Genomic DNA, 13,960 nt, shown 5'->3' with positions numbered 1-13,960 from the left:
CTCTATTGTTGGGAAGCCTGAACCCAGCAAGACACTACCAAAGTATTACCAGACCAGGCACCACCATCTCTCTGAGCTGCAGGGTCCTGTAAAGTGAGAGACCCCCCTCCCACCCCAAGTCAAATACAAGAATCTGATGGGAAGTCAGCCAGACTTCTCCTTGGAGGTCACTCGGAGTTGATTCGGGCAATAGACTGATTGTGAGGTGGAAACTGAGGACTTCAGCCACTACCCAAAGGTCGGCCTTCAAATTCAAATGTGGCCTTAGTTGTCCGTTCGGAGCCACTCTTCTGATCTGGGTTCTCCTTCCTCCCCTTGGCCTTCACTCACAAAATTATATTTTTTTAATACTTAGAAGGTCACATAGACTGGAGAATTTCAGAAAAAAAAAAAAAGAATTAGAACAAAGTCTTGCATAGGACTCTTATATAAAACAGATAAAGCCAGGGGCCTTGGAACAGGTAGAAGTGGCCAAAAAAAGGGTTTCCTCCACTCCACCACTGTGTATCCAAGCTCCTAAGGTTTAGAAACTCTGTCCATACTCTGCCACTGGACACTGGAGATACAGAGAAGGAAAGGGAGTTCCCTAGCTTCCCATGGTGCAGCAGGACAACTACCCGAAATCCAGAGCGCTGTTCCTAGGTAATGTGTGCCCTCTCCAAGGAGCTGATGACTGCAGTTAGGCCCGCCTGATACTTCAGATCTCAGGTCCTCACCCAGAGCTCTGCCTCGACTTTCTCATCATGCAAAGGGGCCCAACCTGCTTTGCGAATGTTCTGGTTATTCTCAAAGCATCCCTACCACCCTTTCCTGGGAAACACCTGGACTCCCATTTTTCCCTGACTGCCCTCATCCCAACCTCCATCCCACAAGCCCCAGGCACTTCAGTTGCTAGATCCTGTTTCCTGAACTTGGCTAGTCATTAGAATCACCTGGAAGCTCATTAAAAAAAATATAGATTCCTGGACCCAGCTCTAGACTTAATGAATCAGAATTTCCGAGGGAAGGTCCAAGTACTTGTGATTTAGAAAGTACCCCCAGACCATTCTGATGAGTGGCCGGCTTCAGAAGGGCTTACAGCAAGTGAGTTGTGCTTTATGGCTATCTCCCATCTGAAGCAAAGGAGATCTTACGTTATCATCATTGCTGGGGTAGGACTGTGATTCTCTAGACACCCATTTGAAGTTATGAAGCAAACCATCTCTGCAAGACCTTTCCTTCAGATCTTATAAAGAAATAACCACGCCGGGCAGTGATGGCGCACGCCTTTAGTCCCAGCACTCGGGAGGCAGAGGCAGGCAGATCTCTGTGAGTTCGAGGCCAGCCTGGTCTACAAAGCGAGTTCCAGGAAAGGCGCAAAGCTACACAGAGAAACCCTGTCTCGAAAAAAAAAAAAAAAGAAATAACCACAAGTGTGAACACGAACAGTGCCTCTATGAGGCTGCTCTCTGCTGTGGTAGGAACACAAGTGCTCACTAATGGGGGCGCTAAGGCAAGGTATTTTGGTGTGTTTGCGGAATACTGTACATGAACCTGCAAATGTCTTAAATTAGTCATGCAAATACATTCACAATAAAAGAAGCAAGCTCAGTATGTTACAGGAGTGAACGGACATTTCCAGTTTCCAGTCTGTGCTTTCAAACACTGTGAAAATGGGAGGGATTAACAAGAAAACACAATGTGATCTCTGGGACAGAGGAGGGATTAGAGCTATTGTTTGTCTTCTTATATTTCTTTTAATTTTATAGTGTTTCTGCAGATAGCATGGATTTTAGAACCAATGGGGGGGGGACAAAATTTATAACTATCTTTGGGAGGAGGAAAAATAGCAAATAATGGGATCTGTGACTTTTTAAATATAGTATTTTTAATTAATTCTTTGAGAATTGTATATTAAACCCCTTCTCCTTCCCCTAGCTTCTTCTCAGTTCATCCCTCATCTCCTCATCCTCCCCCTCTCAACTTCATGTCATTTTTTTTAAAAAAAATAACCCATGAATCCCAGTTTGTGCTGCCCATATACTCATGGGTGTGGGGGGGGAGTATTCACTAGAGTATGGTCAACCTTTCAGGGGGCCACATCCTTAAAGAAAGCTGAGTCTCCCTCCTGGAGAAGCCAGGGACTGTCAATAGTTTCTCAGCTAATGGTGAGTGCTCGTGAGTGCCTCCTCGGTGCTGGATGTTGACTGGGCTTCATCTTGTACTGGTCTTGTGCAGACAATCACAGCTGTTATGAGTCTGTGTGTGCAACAGTCCTGTCATGTCCAGAAGACAGTTTGACTCCAATCCTCCCTAACTTCCTGCTCTCACAATCTCCGTGTGCCCTGTTTTAATTAGGTTTACTACTGCTGTGATGAAACATGACCAAAAGTAACTTGGGAAGGAAAGGGTTTATTTGGCTTATACTTGTAGCTGGAGAGTTTTCTCTCTCGGTCCCACCGAGCCCCAGCAGTCCAACAGCCCACTTATAAAAACAAACACACAGATGCTTATATTATTTAAACGGTTTGGCCTAATGGCTCAGGCTTCTTGTTAACTGTTCTTATATCTTAAATTAACCCATTTCTGCTAATCTATACTTTGCCATGTGGCTCGTGGCTTACCGGTACCTTACATCTTCCTTGTCATGGCAGGGGCTGGCAGTGTCTCCCTCCCTGCCTTCCTGTTCTCTCAATTCTCCTCTCTGTTCATCCCGCCTATACTTCCTGCCTGGCTACTGGCCAATCAGTGTTTTATTTATTAACCAATCAGAGCAACACGTTTGACATACAGAACATCCCACAGCATACACTTCCACATCACTGTCCATCACTGAGAGAAGTTAGGGAAGGAAGTCAAATGGGTCAAGAACCTGGAGGCAGCAGCTGATGCAGAGGTCATGAAGGGGTGCTGCTTATCGGCTTGCTCATCAAGGCTTGCTCAGCCTGTTTTCTTATAGTACTCAGGACTGCCAGCCAGGGGTTGTCCCCACCCACAATAGGATGAGCCCCATCAATTACTAAATGCCCTACCCGCTTGCTTCCTTGTAAGCTTACAGGCTAATCTTACGGAGCCATTTCCTAAAACAAGGCTCCTTCCTCTCACATGATCCTAGCCTGTATCAAGTTGACACAAAACTAGGCAGCATGAGCCAGGCTTGGTGGCACACACCTTTAATGCCAGCACTCGGGAGGCAGAGGCATGCAAATCTCTAAGTTCAAGGCCAGCCTGGTCTACAAAGTGAATTCCAGGACAGCCAGAGCTACATAGACAAACCTTGTCCTGAAAAACCAAACTAAAACAACAACAAAAAGCTAGCCAGCACAACCGACGCTTTGTCAACTTGACACACAGACATACCACTGTTAAGCCACCGTAACCTTTTCTTTCTTGTTTATCCCCAAGGTCACACATTACAATATAAACCTTGCAAATTTTAAAAGGCCTACTGTCTTTAAAAATATAAACACTTAGCTGAGCGGTGGTGGCGCCACGCCTTTAATCCCAGCACTCGGGAGGCAGAGCCAGGCGGATCTCTGTGAGTTCGAGGTCAGCCTGGGCTACCAAGTGAGTCCCAGGAAAGGCACAAAGCTACACAGAGAAACCCTGTCTTGAAAAAACCAAAAAAATAAAATAAAATAAAATAAAGTAATTAAAAAATAAAAATACAAACACTTAAAAATTCAGTCTCTTTAAAATATTCAGTCTCTTTTAAAGTCCAAAGTCTCTGTAGGACTCCAAAATCTCCTTTAAAAAAAAAATAAAAATAGAAGTTTAAAATCTGTCAACTCTGAGCTCCTGTAAAACCAAAAATAACTTCCTTATTTCAAGAGGGAAGAAACAGGGCACAGTTACAATCCGAACAAAGCAAAACCAAACTCCAAATGTGTAAATAACTCAGAGTCCAATGTCTGGGATCCACTCACCATCTTCTGGACTCCTCCAAAGGTCCTGGGTCCATCCTCTAGCTCTGCCCCTTGCAGCACACAGAGCTTATCTCCCAATCTCAGGCCAGTTCCAAGGCCACTGCCGTTCTGGGTGGACATCCCCCTGCAGCACACCCGGCTTGTCTCCCAAGCTCAGGCTGCCTTGGTGGTCATCCCATGGCACTGGCATCTCCAAAATGCTGGGGCCTCCTGTTTCACTGGGCTGCGCTTTCACCAATAGCCTCTCATGGACTGTCTCTGTGGTCCCAAGCCTCAGCTTCTCTCCATGACCTCTTAGATCTTGGATCTTCAACTGCTTGCTACCCAGGCTGCACCTCCACTGTTGGCCTCTCTTGGCCTCTCACAGTGCCAAGCCTCAGCTGCTCTCCATGGCCCTTTCACACCTTCAAAACCAGTACCACCTGTGATACTCTTACAAATAACCAAGCTTGGCTGCCAGCATTGGGCACTCTGTTTGACTGCCCTCTGGAACACAGCTTCAGTGTGTTGACCTTGGGGAGGCAGTTCCCAGAAGACTTCACATCGATGATGCTGCTCTCGTCTTAATCTCCACTAATTTCTGGGACTCTAGCTGACCAGCATCAGTTGTCCCAATAAAGCAAAGGTTTCACTTCCATGGTGCTGGTCTCTTGTTAATCATGGCTGATTCTTCAGCACCAGTTGACCAGAACCACGGATTCTTAATTCAAAATAACAAATAGCCCCAACAGAATCTAGACAGGACTCTCCAGCTTCCTGCTGGAACTCCACAAGCCAAGCTTCCTTCACCTGCATTTCTCCCAATACTCTGATCTTCCAAGATCCCACAGAACAGCTCCCCAAGCTTTAAACACTGAATGGTTTTTCTAGCCCATGGTTCCAAAGTCCTTCCATAATCCTCCCCAAAACAACATGGTCAGGTCTGCCACAGCAATGCCACACTATCTTGATACCAATTTCTGTCTTAGTTACTATTGGCTGTGAAAAGACACCATGACCAAGGTGACGCTACCCAAAAAAAAAGCATTTAACTGGGGGCTGGCTTACAGTTTCAGAGGGTGAGTCCATGATCATCATGGTGGGGAACAGACAGGCATAACGCTGGAGCAGTAGCTGAGAGCTTTATATTCTGATCCACACACAGGAGACAGAGAGAGAGAGGGAGGATCCAGGGTGGGATTCTGAAACCTCAAACCCCACCCCCCAGTAACACACCTTCTCTAACCAATCCTTCCCAAACAGTTCTACTAACTGGGGACCAAACATTCAAACATATGAGTCTATAGGGACCATTCTCATTCAAACCACCCAGCCCCTCTAACTTCATGGTCCCCAAGGCTTGGAGGGAGGGGTCTAGTGTAGATGTCCCATTTGTGGCTCAGTCCCCCTCAGACACAGTCTCAGCACTTTGACCAGCTGTGAGTTTCTATGAACCCCAGTCCACTGCACAGTGAAACATTTCTGATGAGGTCTGAGAACTGTACCAATCTATGGGTAGAGAGACACAGATTTAGAGGACAGTTTGATACTCTGTCCATTTAGCAAAATTGTAGTGATAAGTTTCACTCCTGGGACCCGTGAGCCCCACAAACATGGGTTCTTGGCCAGATTTACAGTACTGCATATGTGTTTGTCTCCTCCTGGAGTGGGCCTTAAATCCATTCAGAAGACAGTTAATTGTTACTCCCATTAACATTCATATGACTATTACCACCCATGAGCAAATCTTGCCACACCAATCCTTACTATAGCTTAGAGGTTCACAGTTGGGTAAAACTACTGACAACCACCCCAAACCCAAGTCTTCTAAGAGGAGCATTCTCCCCTGTGTAGGGTAATTCCATTTAAACTCTTTCATATATATGCATACATATTTAAAAAGCTCACAGAACAGTAGGTTCCGAAACGGCCTTCAAATACCCTTCATGTTAGTCATCCTTCTCCCCATCCCCTTCTCTGCTCCCCCACCCCATCCTTCTCCCACTTAGACCTCCCTCCCCATGAAAATTATAGAGGAGTTAAGTGTAGTGGTGTATGTCTATAATCCCAGCCCTGAGATGGCTGAGGCAGGAGGCTCCTGAGTTTGATACCAGCTTGGACTACAAGATGAGTCAATCTCTCTCTTTAAAAAAAAAAGATAAAAAAGAATTTTATTATTTTGTTTTTGTTGTATAAATTTAAAAAACCTCCCTTGGCAATAAAAAGGACAAGACATGATTAAACTCTTGGCATATAGAAAAGAAACAGCAAAGTATATTATATCCATGCATGAAATGTCATAATGGAACCCATTATTTGTTCACTTAATGTGCCAATAAAAGCATGCTCTTGGTGGGTGAAGGGAGTGAGATCTCTATATATCTAAGGAAAAGCCAATGAATGTGAAGAATAAGAATTTTTTAAGTCTCTTACTATGCAGAGAAAGTAGACTGATTTTAAATATGAAAGAGAAGTCAGGGTGGTTGAAGAATCCATCCAGGAAGTCCAAAAGAAACTGGCTGTTGCTCCTCCAGAGCCCCAGTCCCAGAGATCTGTCTGTCCTAATTTGTCCAATCTTGTATTTCTCTGGACACTCCCACTGTGAAATCTTGCTCAGCCGAAGCAGCATTTCCCAGGCCTTAACCCTGGGCGGTCAGCGGCAGCTGGTGAACACCTCAGCTGCCTGCAGCAGGCATGAGGCTGAAGAGTGTGATGACCACGAGGCTTTGGAATTGCCCACCGTCTTCCAGGGGATGTTGAAGCCCAGGTGAGTGAAGAGGGCTGTGCTCAAGTCCAGGCCAAAGCCCGTGCCCAGGAAAGACCCAAGAAGACTCTAAGCTCTCACATCTTGCTGATCCTGGCATTGCAGAGCAGGTGGGAAGGGCTAGGGCACAGTATACACTATCTGCCTGAAGACTGGAGCGTGTTTGGTCCTGATCTAAAAGAAAGAACAGCCTTTCAGACAAAAATAAGAGAACATGAGGGAGCAATTCAGATTTATAAGAAAATAAACCGACTTAAAACTACATAAAAAGACAGTATACATGTTTCTATTACTTTTGGGGGGTGGGGCGGAGAGATGGCTCAGTGGCTTAGATCACTGGCTGCTCTTCCAGAGGATCCAGGTTGAGTCCCCAGCACTCACATGGCAACTCACAACTACTGTAACTCCAGTTCCACAGGTTCCAATGTCCTCTTCTGGCCTCCTCAAACACCAGACACACACATGGTACACAGGCACACAGGCAGGCAAAACACCCATACACATAAAACTAAAGTAAGTCTAATCTATCTAATTTAAAGCACAACTGCATAAAGATGTAATTGCAAACATCTCTGTAAACTGTGAACGTATTAAAAACATATATGGCCGGGCGGTGGTGGTGCACGCCTTTAATCCCAGCACTCGGGAGGCAGAGCCAGGTGGATCTCTGTGAGTTCGAGGCCAGCCTGGACTACTAAGTGAGTCCCAGGAAAGGCACAAAGCTACACAGAGAAACCCTGTCTCGAAAAACCAAAATATATATATATATGAAAGTATCTAAGGGGCTAGTGAGATGGCTCAGCAGGTTAAGAGCTTGCCACCAAGCCTGACCATCTGAGTTCGATCCCCGGAACCCACAGGGTGGAATGAGAACAGACTTCCAAAAGTTATCCTCAGACTCTACATGTGCACAGTAGTGTGTACACCCAACACACACACTGAATAATAAATATATGTAAAAAAAATTAAAAGTATATGAAAAGTATAGGCGTCTGCAGACTGCCATAAGAAAATACCATAGACTGAGAAGCTTAAACAACAGAATACATTCAGTGCAGTTCCAGGTTCTGGCAAGTTCAAAATGAAGGTGCAGGCTGATTTGGTATCTGGTGAGGACACTCCCGTGCGCTTGGAAATGGTCACCTCGTTGCTGTGTCTCTACAGGGTCTCTTTCTCCAATAAAGACACCAGCTCTATCAGATTACATCCCTACAGAGATGGCCTTACTTGACCTTCCGAGAATTCTCACAAGCTCAGTCTATGAATACAGTCCCATTAGGATCAGGGAGGAGAGGCACATAAACACTCAGGCCATAGCAAAAGTTTATAGACCATAAAAACTATTTTTACAATCTTACTGCAAATGCGATTAAATGTTGTTAATAACTGTAGCCACTGTGCTCTCCAGAGCTTGGTCATCTTATGACTACAGTGTGAGCCCTCTCAGCCACCATTTCCAGTGTCTTCTACCCTATGCTCCATGGATCCAATTGCTTCAGGTTCCACTTGTGACGATGAAGTTACATTTGCCGTTCTGAATGACTTGTTTCACTTAGTGTGATTTCCTTCTGAAACCAGTTAAGATCTTAGTCATCACCACACACACACACAAACACACACACACACACACACACACACACTAAAAGCAGCTACATAATTCGATGGATACTAATTAGGGCCGTAATAGTAATCATCTCCCCAATGAGTACATCAAAACATCACACTGTTTACAGTCAAGACAAGACACAATTTCATATTTTCCTATTAGACCTCAATAAAGATGGATGCAACTGGATTGATTATAAATGTGAAGTATCGATGGGCACAAAATGCACAAAATCTGTGACAATTATAGCATAAAGGAAGAGAGGGAAGATCTTCTAGAGCAAAATTTTAATAGTCTAAATTGGTATTATTCCAAAACTGGTTTTAATTTTGTTAAATTTGTTTTGTTTTGTTTTGTTTTGTTTTGTTTTGTTTTTCAAGACAGGGTTTCTTTGTGTAGCTTTACACCTTTCCTGGAACTAACTCTGTAGCCCAGGCTGGCCTCGAACTCACAGAGATCTGCCTGTCTCTGCTTCCTGAGTGCTGGGATTAAAGTCATACACCACCACTGCCCAGCAATAGTTAGTTTTTGTGTGCATGTGGAACAGCATGTTGAGGTCAGAGGTCAACTTGTAGTCATTGGTTCTCTCCTACTGTATGTGTCCTAGTTTGGTTCTCTATTGCTGTGAAAAAAACACTACAACCAACAGCACCTTGGGAAGGAATCAATTTCTTTCACCTTATAACCTATAAGTGCATCATCAGAGGAAGTCAGGGCAGGAACCTGGAGGCAGGAGCAGATGCAGAGGTCACGGAGAAGTCTTGCTTACTGGCGTGTATGGGCCCTGTGCTGCTGGAGGCTGGTCCCCCAAGCAGCAATACTCCACCTGCTTTCTTACAGCACCCAGACCACCAGCCCAAGGATGGCATCACCCACAATGGGCTGGGCCCTCCCATATCAATCACCACAATCATCATCAGTAATAATAATGATAATTCACAATAATAATAATAAAAAGCAACACAAGCCAATCTGATGGAGGCATTTTCTCAATTGAGGTTACCCAGTTATTTGGGCTCGTGTCCACCTGACATAAACTTATCCAGCACACGGGTACTGAACTCAGGTTGTCAGGATAGCAAGCAAATGCCTTTACCTGCTGAGCCATCTTGCAGAACCCTTAAAGTTAAATTTTAGAAACTGAGATGGTAAAAATCAGTAATTACAGCTACTCCAAAATACACAGTAGAAGATTTTAGCTCGAGTCCTATATCAACTTAACATACCAAAAGAAAATAACCGCAGAATATGACCATATAAATATGAATAAATAGAAATGGAAAGTAAACATGTGAAAAATGACCTACCACATTAGTATATGGGAAAGACGATACTTTAAATGGCGGGGTAGTTTAAATCCATCCAACTAGTACAAACTACGAACTGCTGCCAAAACATGAGAAAATGAGCGCCGTGCATGCTGGATGCGGGGTGAAAATTGATATGAACTGTGAGGAAAGGTTTTGTCTTCGTGCTCTTTGAGCCAACAAGTCCACTTCCAGAAAGAAAAGCACACGTGTGTTCCTAAAGTCAGCATGAGAATGTGACCCAGAACAAGACGTATCTGAATGCAGGGGTGAGGTACTGCCCTTAAAACATCCTATCTGCCCTGACAGCTGATTAAATGATAAATACGCAAGTACTTTACACAGTCTGTACAAATACATCAACAGCGTTGTCTGGCTTCTTTTTCTTGTCAATAGCAGCTGATGGAAAAACCTTTGGAGAAAAAGGCTGATTTCACTAAGAAAACGTGGAAATGCTCTAGTCAACCCCTTTAAGGAAAGGTTCTGAGCGTCTAAGATGCATGGGGGGGGGCGGGTCAATAGGACTCCACCCAGGGAGGAAGGAGGGCCTTGGAAGATGGCTCAGCAGGGAAGGGCACACATATGGTAGAAGGAGAGAGGCCACTCCACACACAAAGCTGTCCTCTGACCTTCACATGTGCTCTGCAGCACACACACCCAAACACACATCACACGCACATACACAATGATAGCAAATCACACAGCACATGCACACACACAATAAGTCACATCACATCTGTACACACACATACACAATGATAGTAAGTCACACATCACATGCACACACACACACAATGATAAGTCACATATCACATGCACACACACATATACAATGATAGTAAGTCATATATCACATGCACACACACACACAATGATAATAAGTCACATATCACATGCACACACACAATGATAATAAGTCACATATCACATGCACACACACATATACAATGATAGTAAATCATACATCACATGCACACACACACACAATGATAATAAGTCACATATCACATGCACACACACACAATGATAATAAGTCACATATCACATGCACACACACAATGATAGGAAGTCACATATCACATGAACACACACAATGATAATAAGTCACATATCACATGCACACACACAATAATAATAAACATGAAGAGAAGAAGGGGAGGACTAAGGGAGGTTGTAGCCTTTATAAGGAGTCCTGTTTTATTTATTTTTTAACTGTTAAATCTTTGTGGGTGTGTGATGCACATGTGTGTACATGTATGTGAACGTGGGTGCACATGTACCACGGCACATGTGTAAAGGGTAGCAACCCCAGGTCTTCAGTTCCTTCCTTCTTTAAGGCAGGTTCCCTTGTTGATCCCTATGCATACACCAGGCTTGCTGGCCCTCGGGCTGATGGGAATTCCCTTGTATTTACCTCCCACCTTGGTGTAGACATGCTATGATTGTTAACCTACACTGCCCCATCTGGCTTTCACATGGCTTCGGGCATCTGAACTCGGGCCCTCATGCTCACACGGCAAGTGTATCCACTCAGCCATCTCCCCACCTCAATACGTCCTCTTTCTAAGACCCTTCCCCTCCCGCACACCAAACAATCCACTGGGCCCCACATGTTCAATCCCTGGCCCACCAATCCTGAAAGAAAAGGGCACACAGAGGGTTAGCACCACGTGGAAATTCCCGCAGCCCCTTCTGAGAGCCAGGGGGCTCTGAGCGCCTCGGGCTGATTACCTCATTTCCTCCTCACACTAATTTCATAAGACAGAGACTCCTGCTGCCTCCATCCCACAGACTGGTCAACGGAGGCAGAGATGGTTAGGAAACTTAGCCAACCAGAGCACAGAACCAGAGCTTAAACCTCTTCATTTCAACTCCGGAGTCTGCCTCTTCCTCGGCCTACCCATCGTCCTACCTCTCAGGGAAATGGAATAAGGAGAGAGTTCCCAACACTTCCCCAATTCCACTGAAACTGAGTCAGCACTGACCACCAGGCTCTCCCTGAGCCTGCCCACCCATGACTCTGACTCTACTTCCTACCAGCTATTCCTTCACGGTGGACAGACATGCATCTTTCATCTGTGGAAAACCTTGCCTACGTCCTAAAACCTGACACTCATTAGACAGCATGTGGCAGAGCTACCCTGGAATAAAGACGTCTTCAGAGAGCCAGAGCCACGTCTCTCTGAGGCTGGTAAATCTAGAATTGTTCTTTCATGCCTGTGGCCCTCTGGACATTCTTAGCTGCTTTGTGGGATCCCCATACAACAATGCAACACCCGCCCAGAATCCTAATGCACACTCCTTCATTCTTCAAGGCAGCCTCAATATACCGCACTGACATCCCTCTGTCAAGGCAGTTCCCAAAGTACTCGGCAATGCAACTGTGACTCCCTGTAGTGATGTAAGGGTTTTTTTTTTTTGGGGGGGGGTTGTTTGTTTGTTTGTTTCTTAGAATGGATACATTTGTAAGTCAAAGGTAACTTTTATTCATTAGCCCAAGGTCTATTTTTAACATTTTGCTAACATATACATATATGTGTGTGTGTGTGTGTATGTGTGTGTGTGTGTATAGATATGTGTGTGTGTCTGTGTCTGTGTGTGTGTCTGTGTGTGTGTCTGTGTGTGTGTCTGTGTATGTGTATGTGTGTGTATGCACAGAGATTAATGTGGAAAAATATTTTAACTAGTACAATTAATTTTTAATTAAAGAAGTACTGTAATAAAAAAAGTTGGAAATTCCTTTAAGCAAAAGGGTAGAAAAATCATCCAAATTTTCTACCAAAGTGCAGAAAAATGTCCAAAAACAAACTACCTTAGTGCTTTACTGTTCAACCTTCCAGACATACTTCTATACATATGTATTTATGCAAAAATGAGGTCATATGTACTGCATCTACCCTGCCTCATCTAACCATGTTATGAAGAACGCTGCCAATTTTCCAAGTTTATCATTGTTCCAAATGCTCATCATTGGCACTGTCTCAGTGAGGGTTTCTATCACTATGAAGAGGCACCGTGACCATGGCAACTCTTATAAAGAGACATTTCATTGAGATGGCTCGCTTACAGTTTCAAATGTTCAGTCTATTATCACCATGGTGGGGAGCATGGTGACATGCACGCAGACATGGTACTGGAAAGGTAGCTGAGAGTCCTCCATGTTGCAGGCAACAGGAAGTCAACTGAGACACTGGGTGCTATCAGCCCACCCCCACAGTGACACACTTCCTCCAACAAGGCCATACCCACTCCAACAAGCCACACCCCCTAGTAGTGCCACTCCCTGTGAGATTACTGGGTCAGATTACGTTCAAACTTTTACAGGCTCTTCCTGAATTTTGTGCCCTGGAAACATTCCCTGAGGTAGATACATCTGGTTTATTTTGCCCATCTCCTATTTTTTAAGTACTGGATTGATTGCATTTGACCAATTATCTAGTTGGCTCAGCTTTTCTTGAATGTCCTCATCTGAAAGAACAGAACTCAAGACACACTCTACGTGCAGTGACCTGACGTCATACGGAATCCTTTCTCACCCCAGGTTTCATTCTCTTTCTGAACTCTGGTTGATAAACCCTTCTTGCCTGTCACCCTTCCTAACCGCACCCTCCTTGATCTTCCGCTCCAGCTGCTGCCTGCCAGCGTTTCTGGAGCGACTTCTCTGCCTCTCCCGAGCCCACTTCAGCGATCTCCTCAGGGGCTTTCATCCACTCCCCCTCTGGCCTATTGACTCAACCATCCTTTGAAGCCTACTGTACAAAAGACACGTGTGAGGCCTTTGGGGATCAAAGGGTGTCTGTGGCACATCCTGAGTGCTAAAGAAATTCACAGTCTACTTGGAAATTCAAGGTACATATAAGCAATGGTCCTGGTAAACTGGCTGTCTGAGGGGGGAAAAAAAGCTTTTTGATGCACAGGCTTGCCAGTTTCCACACTTCAACACATCCCCACCGTGGCCAAGCCCCAACATGATGTCATCAAGCCAAGTAAGAGTTGGAAAGTGATGTGCATAGATTAGCTCCAGAACACAACTGAATGGATGAGAAAAGCTAAAATGTATGCATGTATATGTGTTGATGTGTGTGTACATACATACATATGCATGTGCATTACACATATATGTACATATGCATGTAAATAAATATGTTCTCTAACTTCTCAGGTGTTGTCGCATATATACATACAAATAGCCAGAAAAAAAAATAAATAAGCAAGGCAGATATTTAGGAGCACACAGTCATATGATCACCACTATGAACATCATCTTTAGCATCAGCCACAAAGATTGAGCCTGTGGGACGCACCCAGTGCTGTGCTCACTGTTTAATATATTTCCCTCTAAAATAGACCCCTATGAAGTGGGATGATTAGTACCATCCACTTAACATCACCTTTGCAA

Source organism: Peromyscus leucopus, chromosome 1 (genome assembly GCF_004664715.2).
Source record: "Peromyscus leucopus breed LL Stock chromosome 1, UCI_PerLeu_2.1, whole genome shotgun sequence".
Lineage (NCBI taxonomy): Eukaryota > Metazoa > Chordata > Mammalia > Rodentia > Cricetidae > Peromyscus > Peromyscus leucopus.
This window is presented reverse-complemented; position numbering follows the sequence as displayed.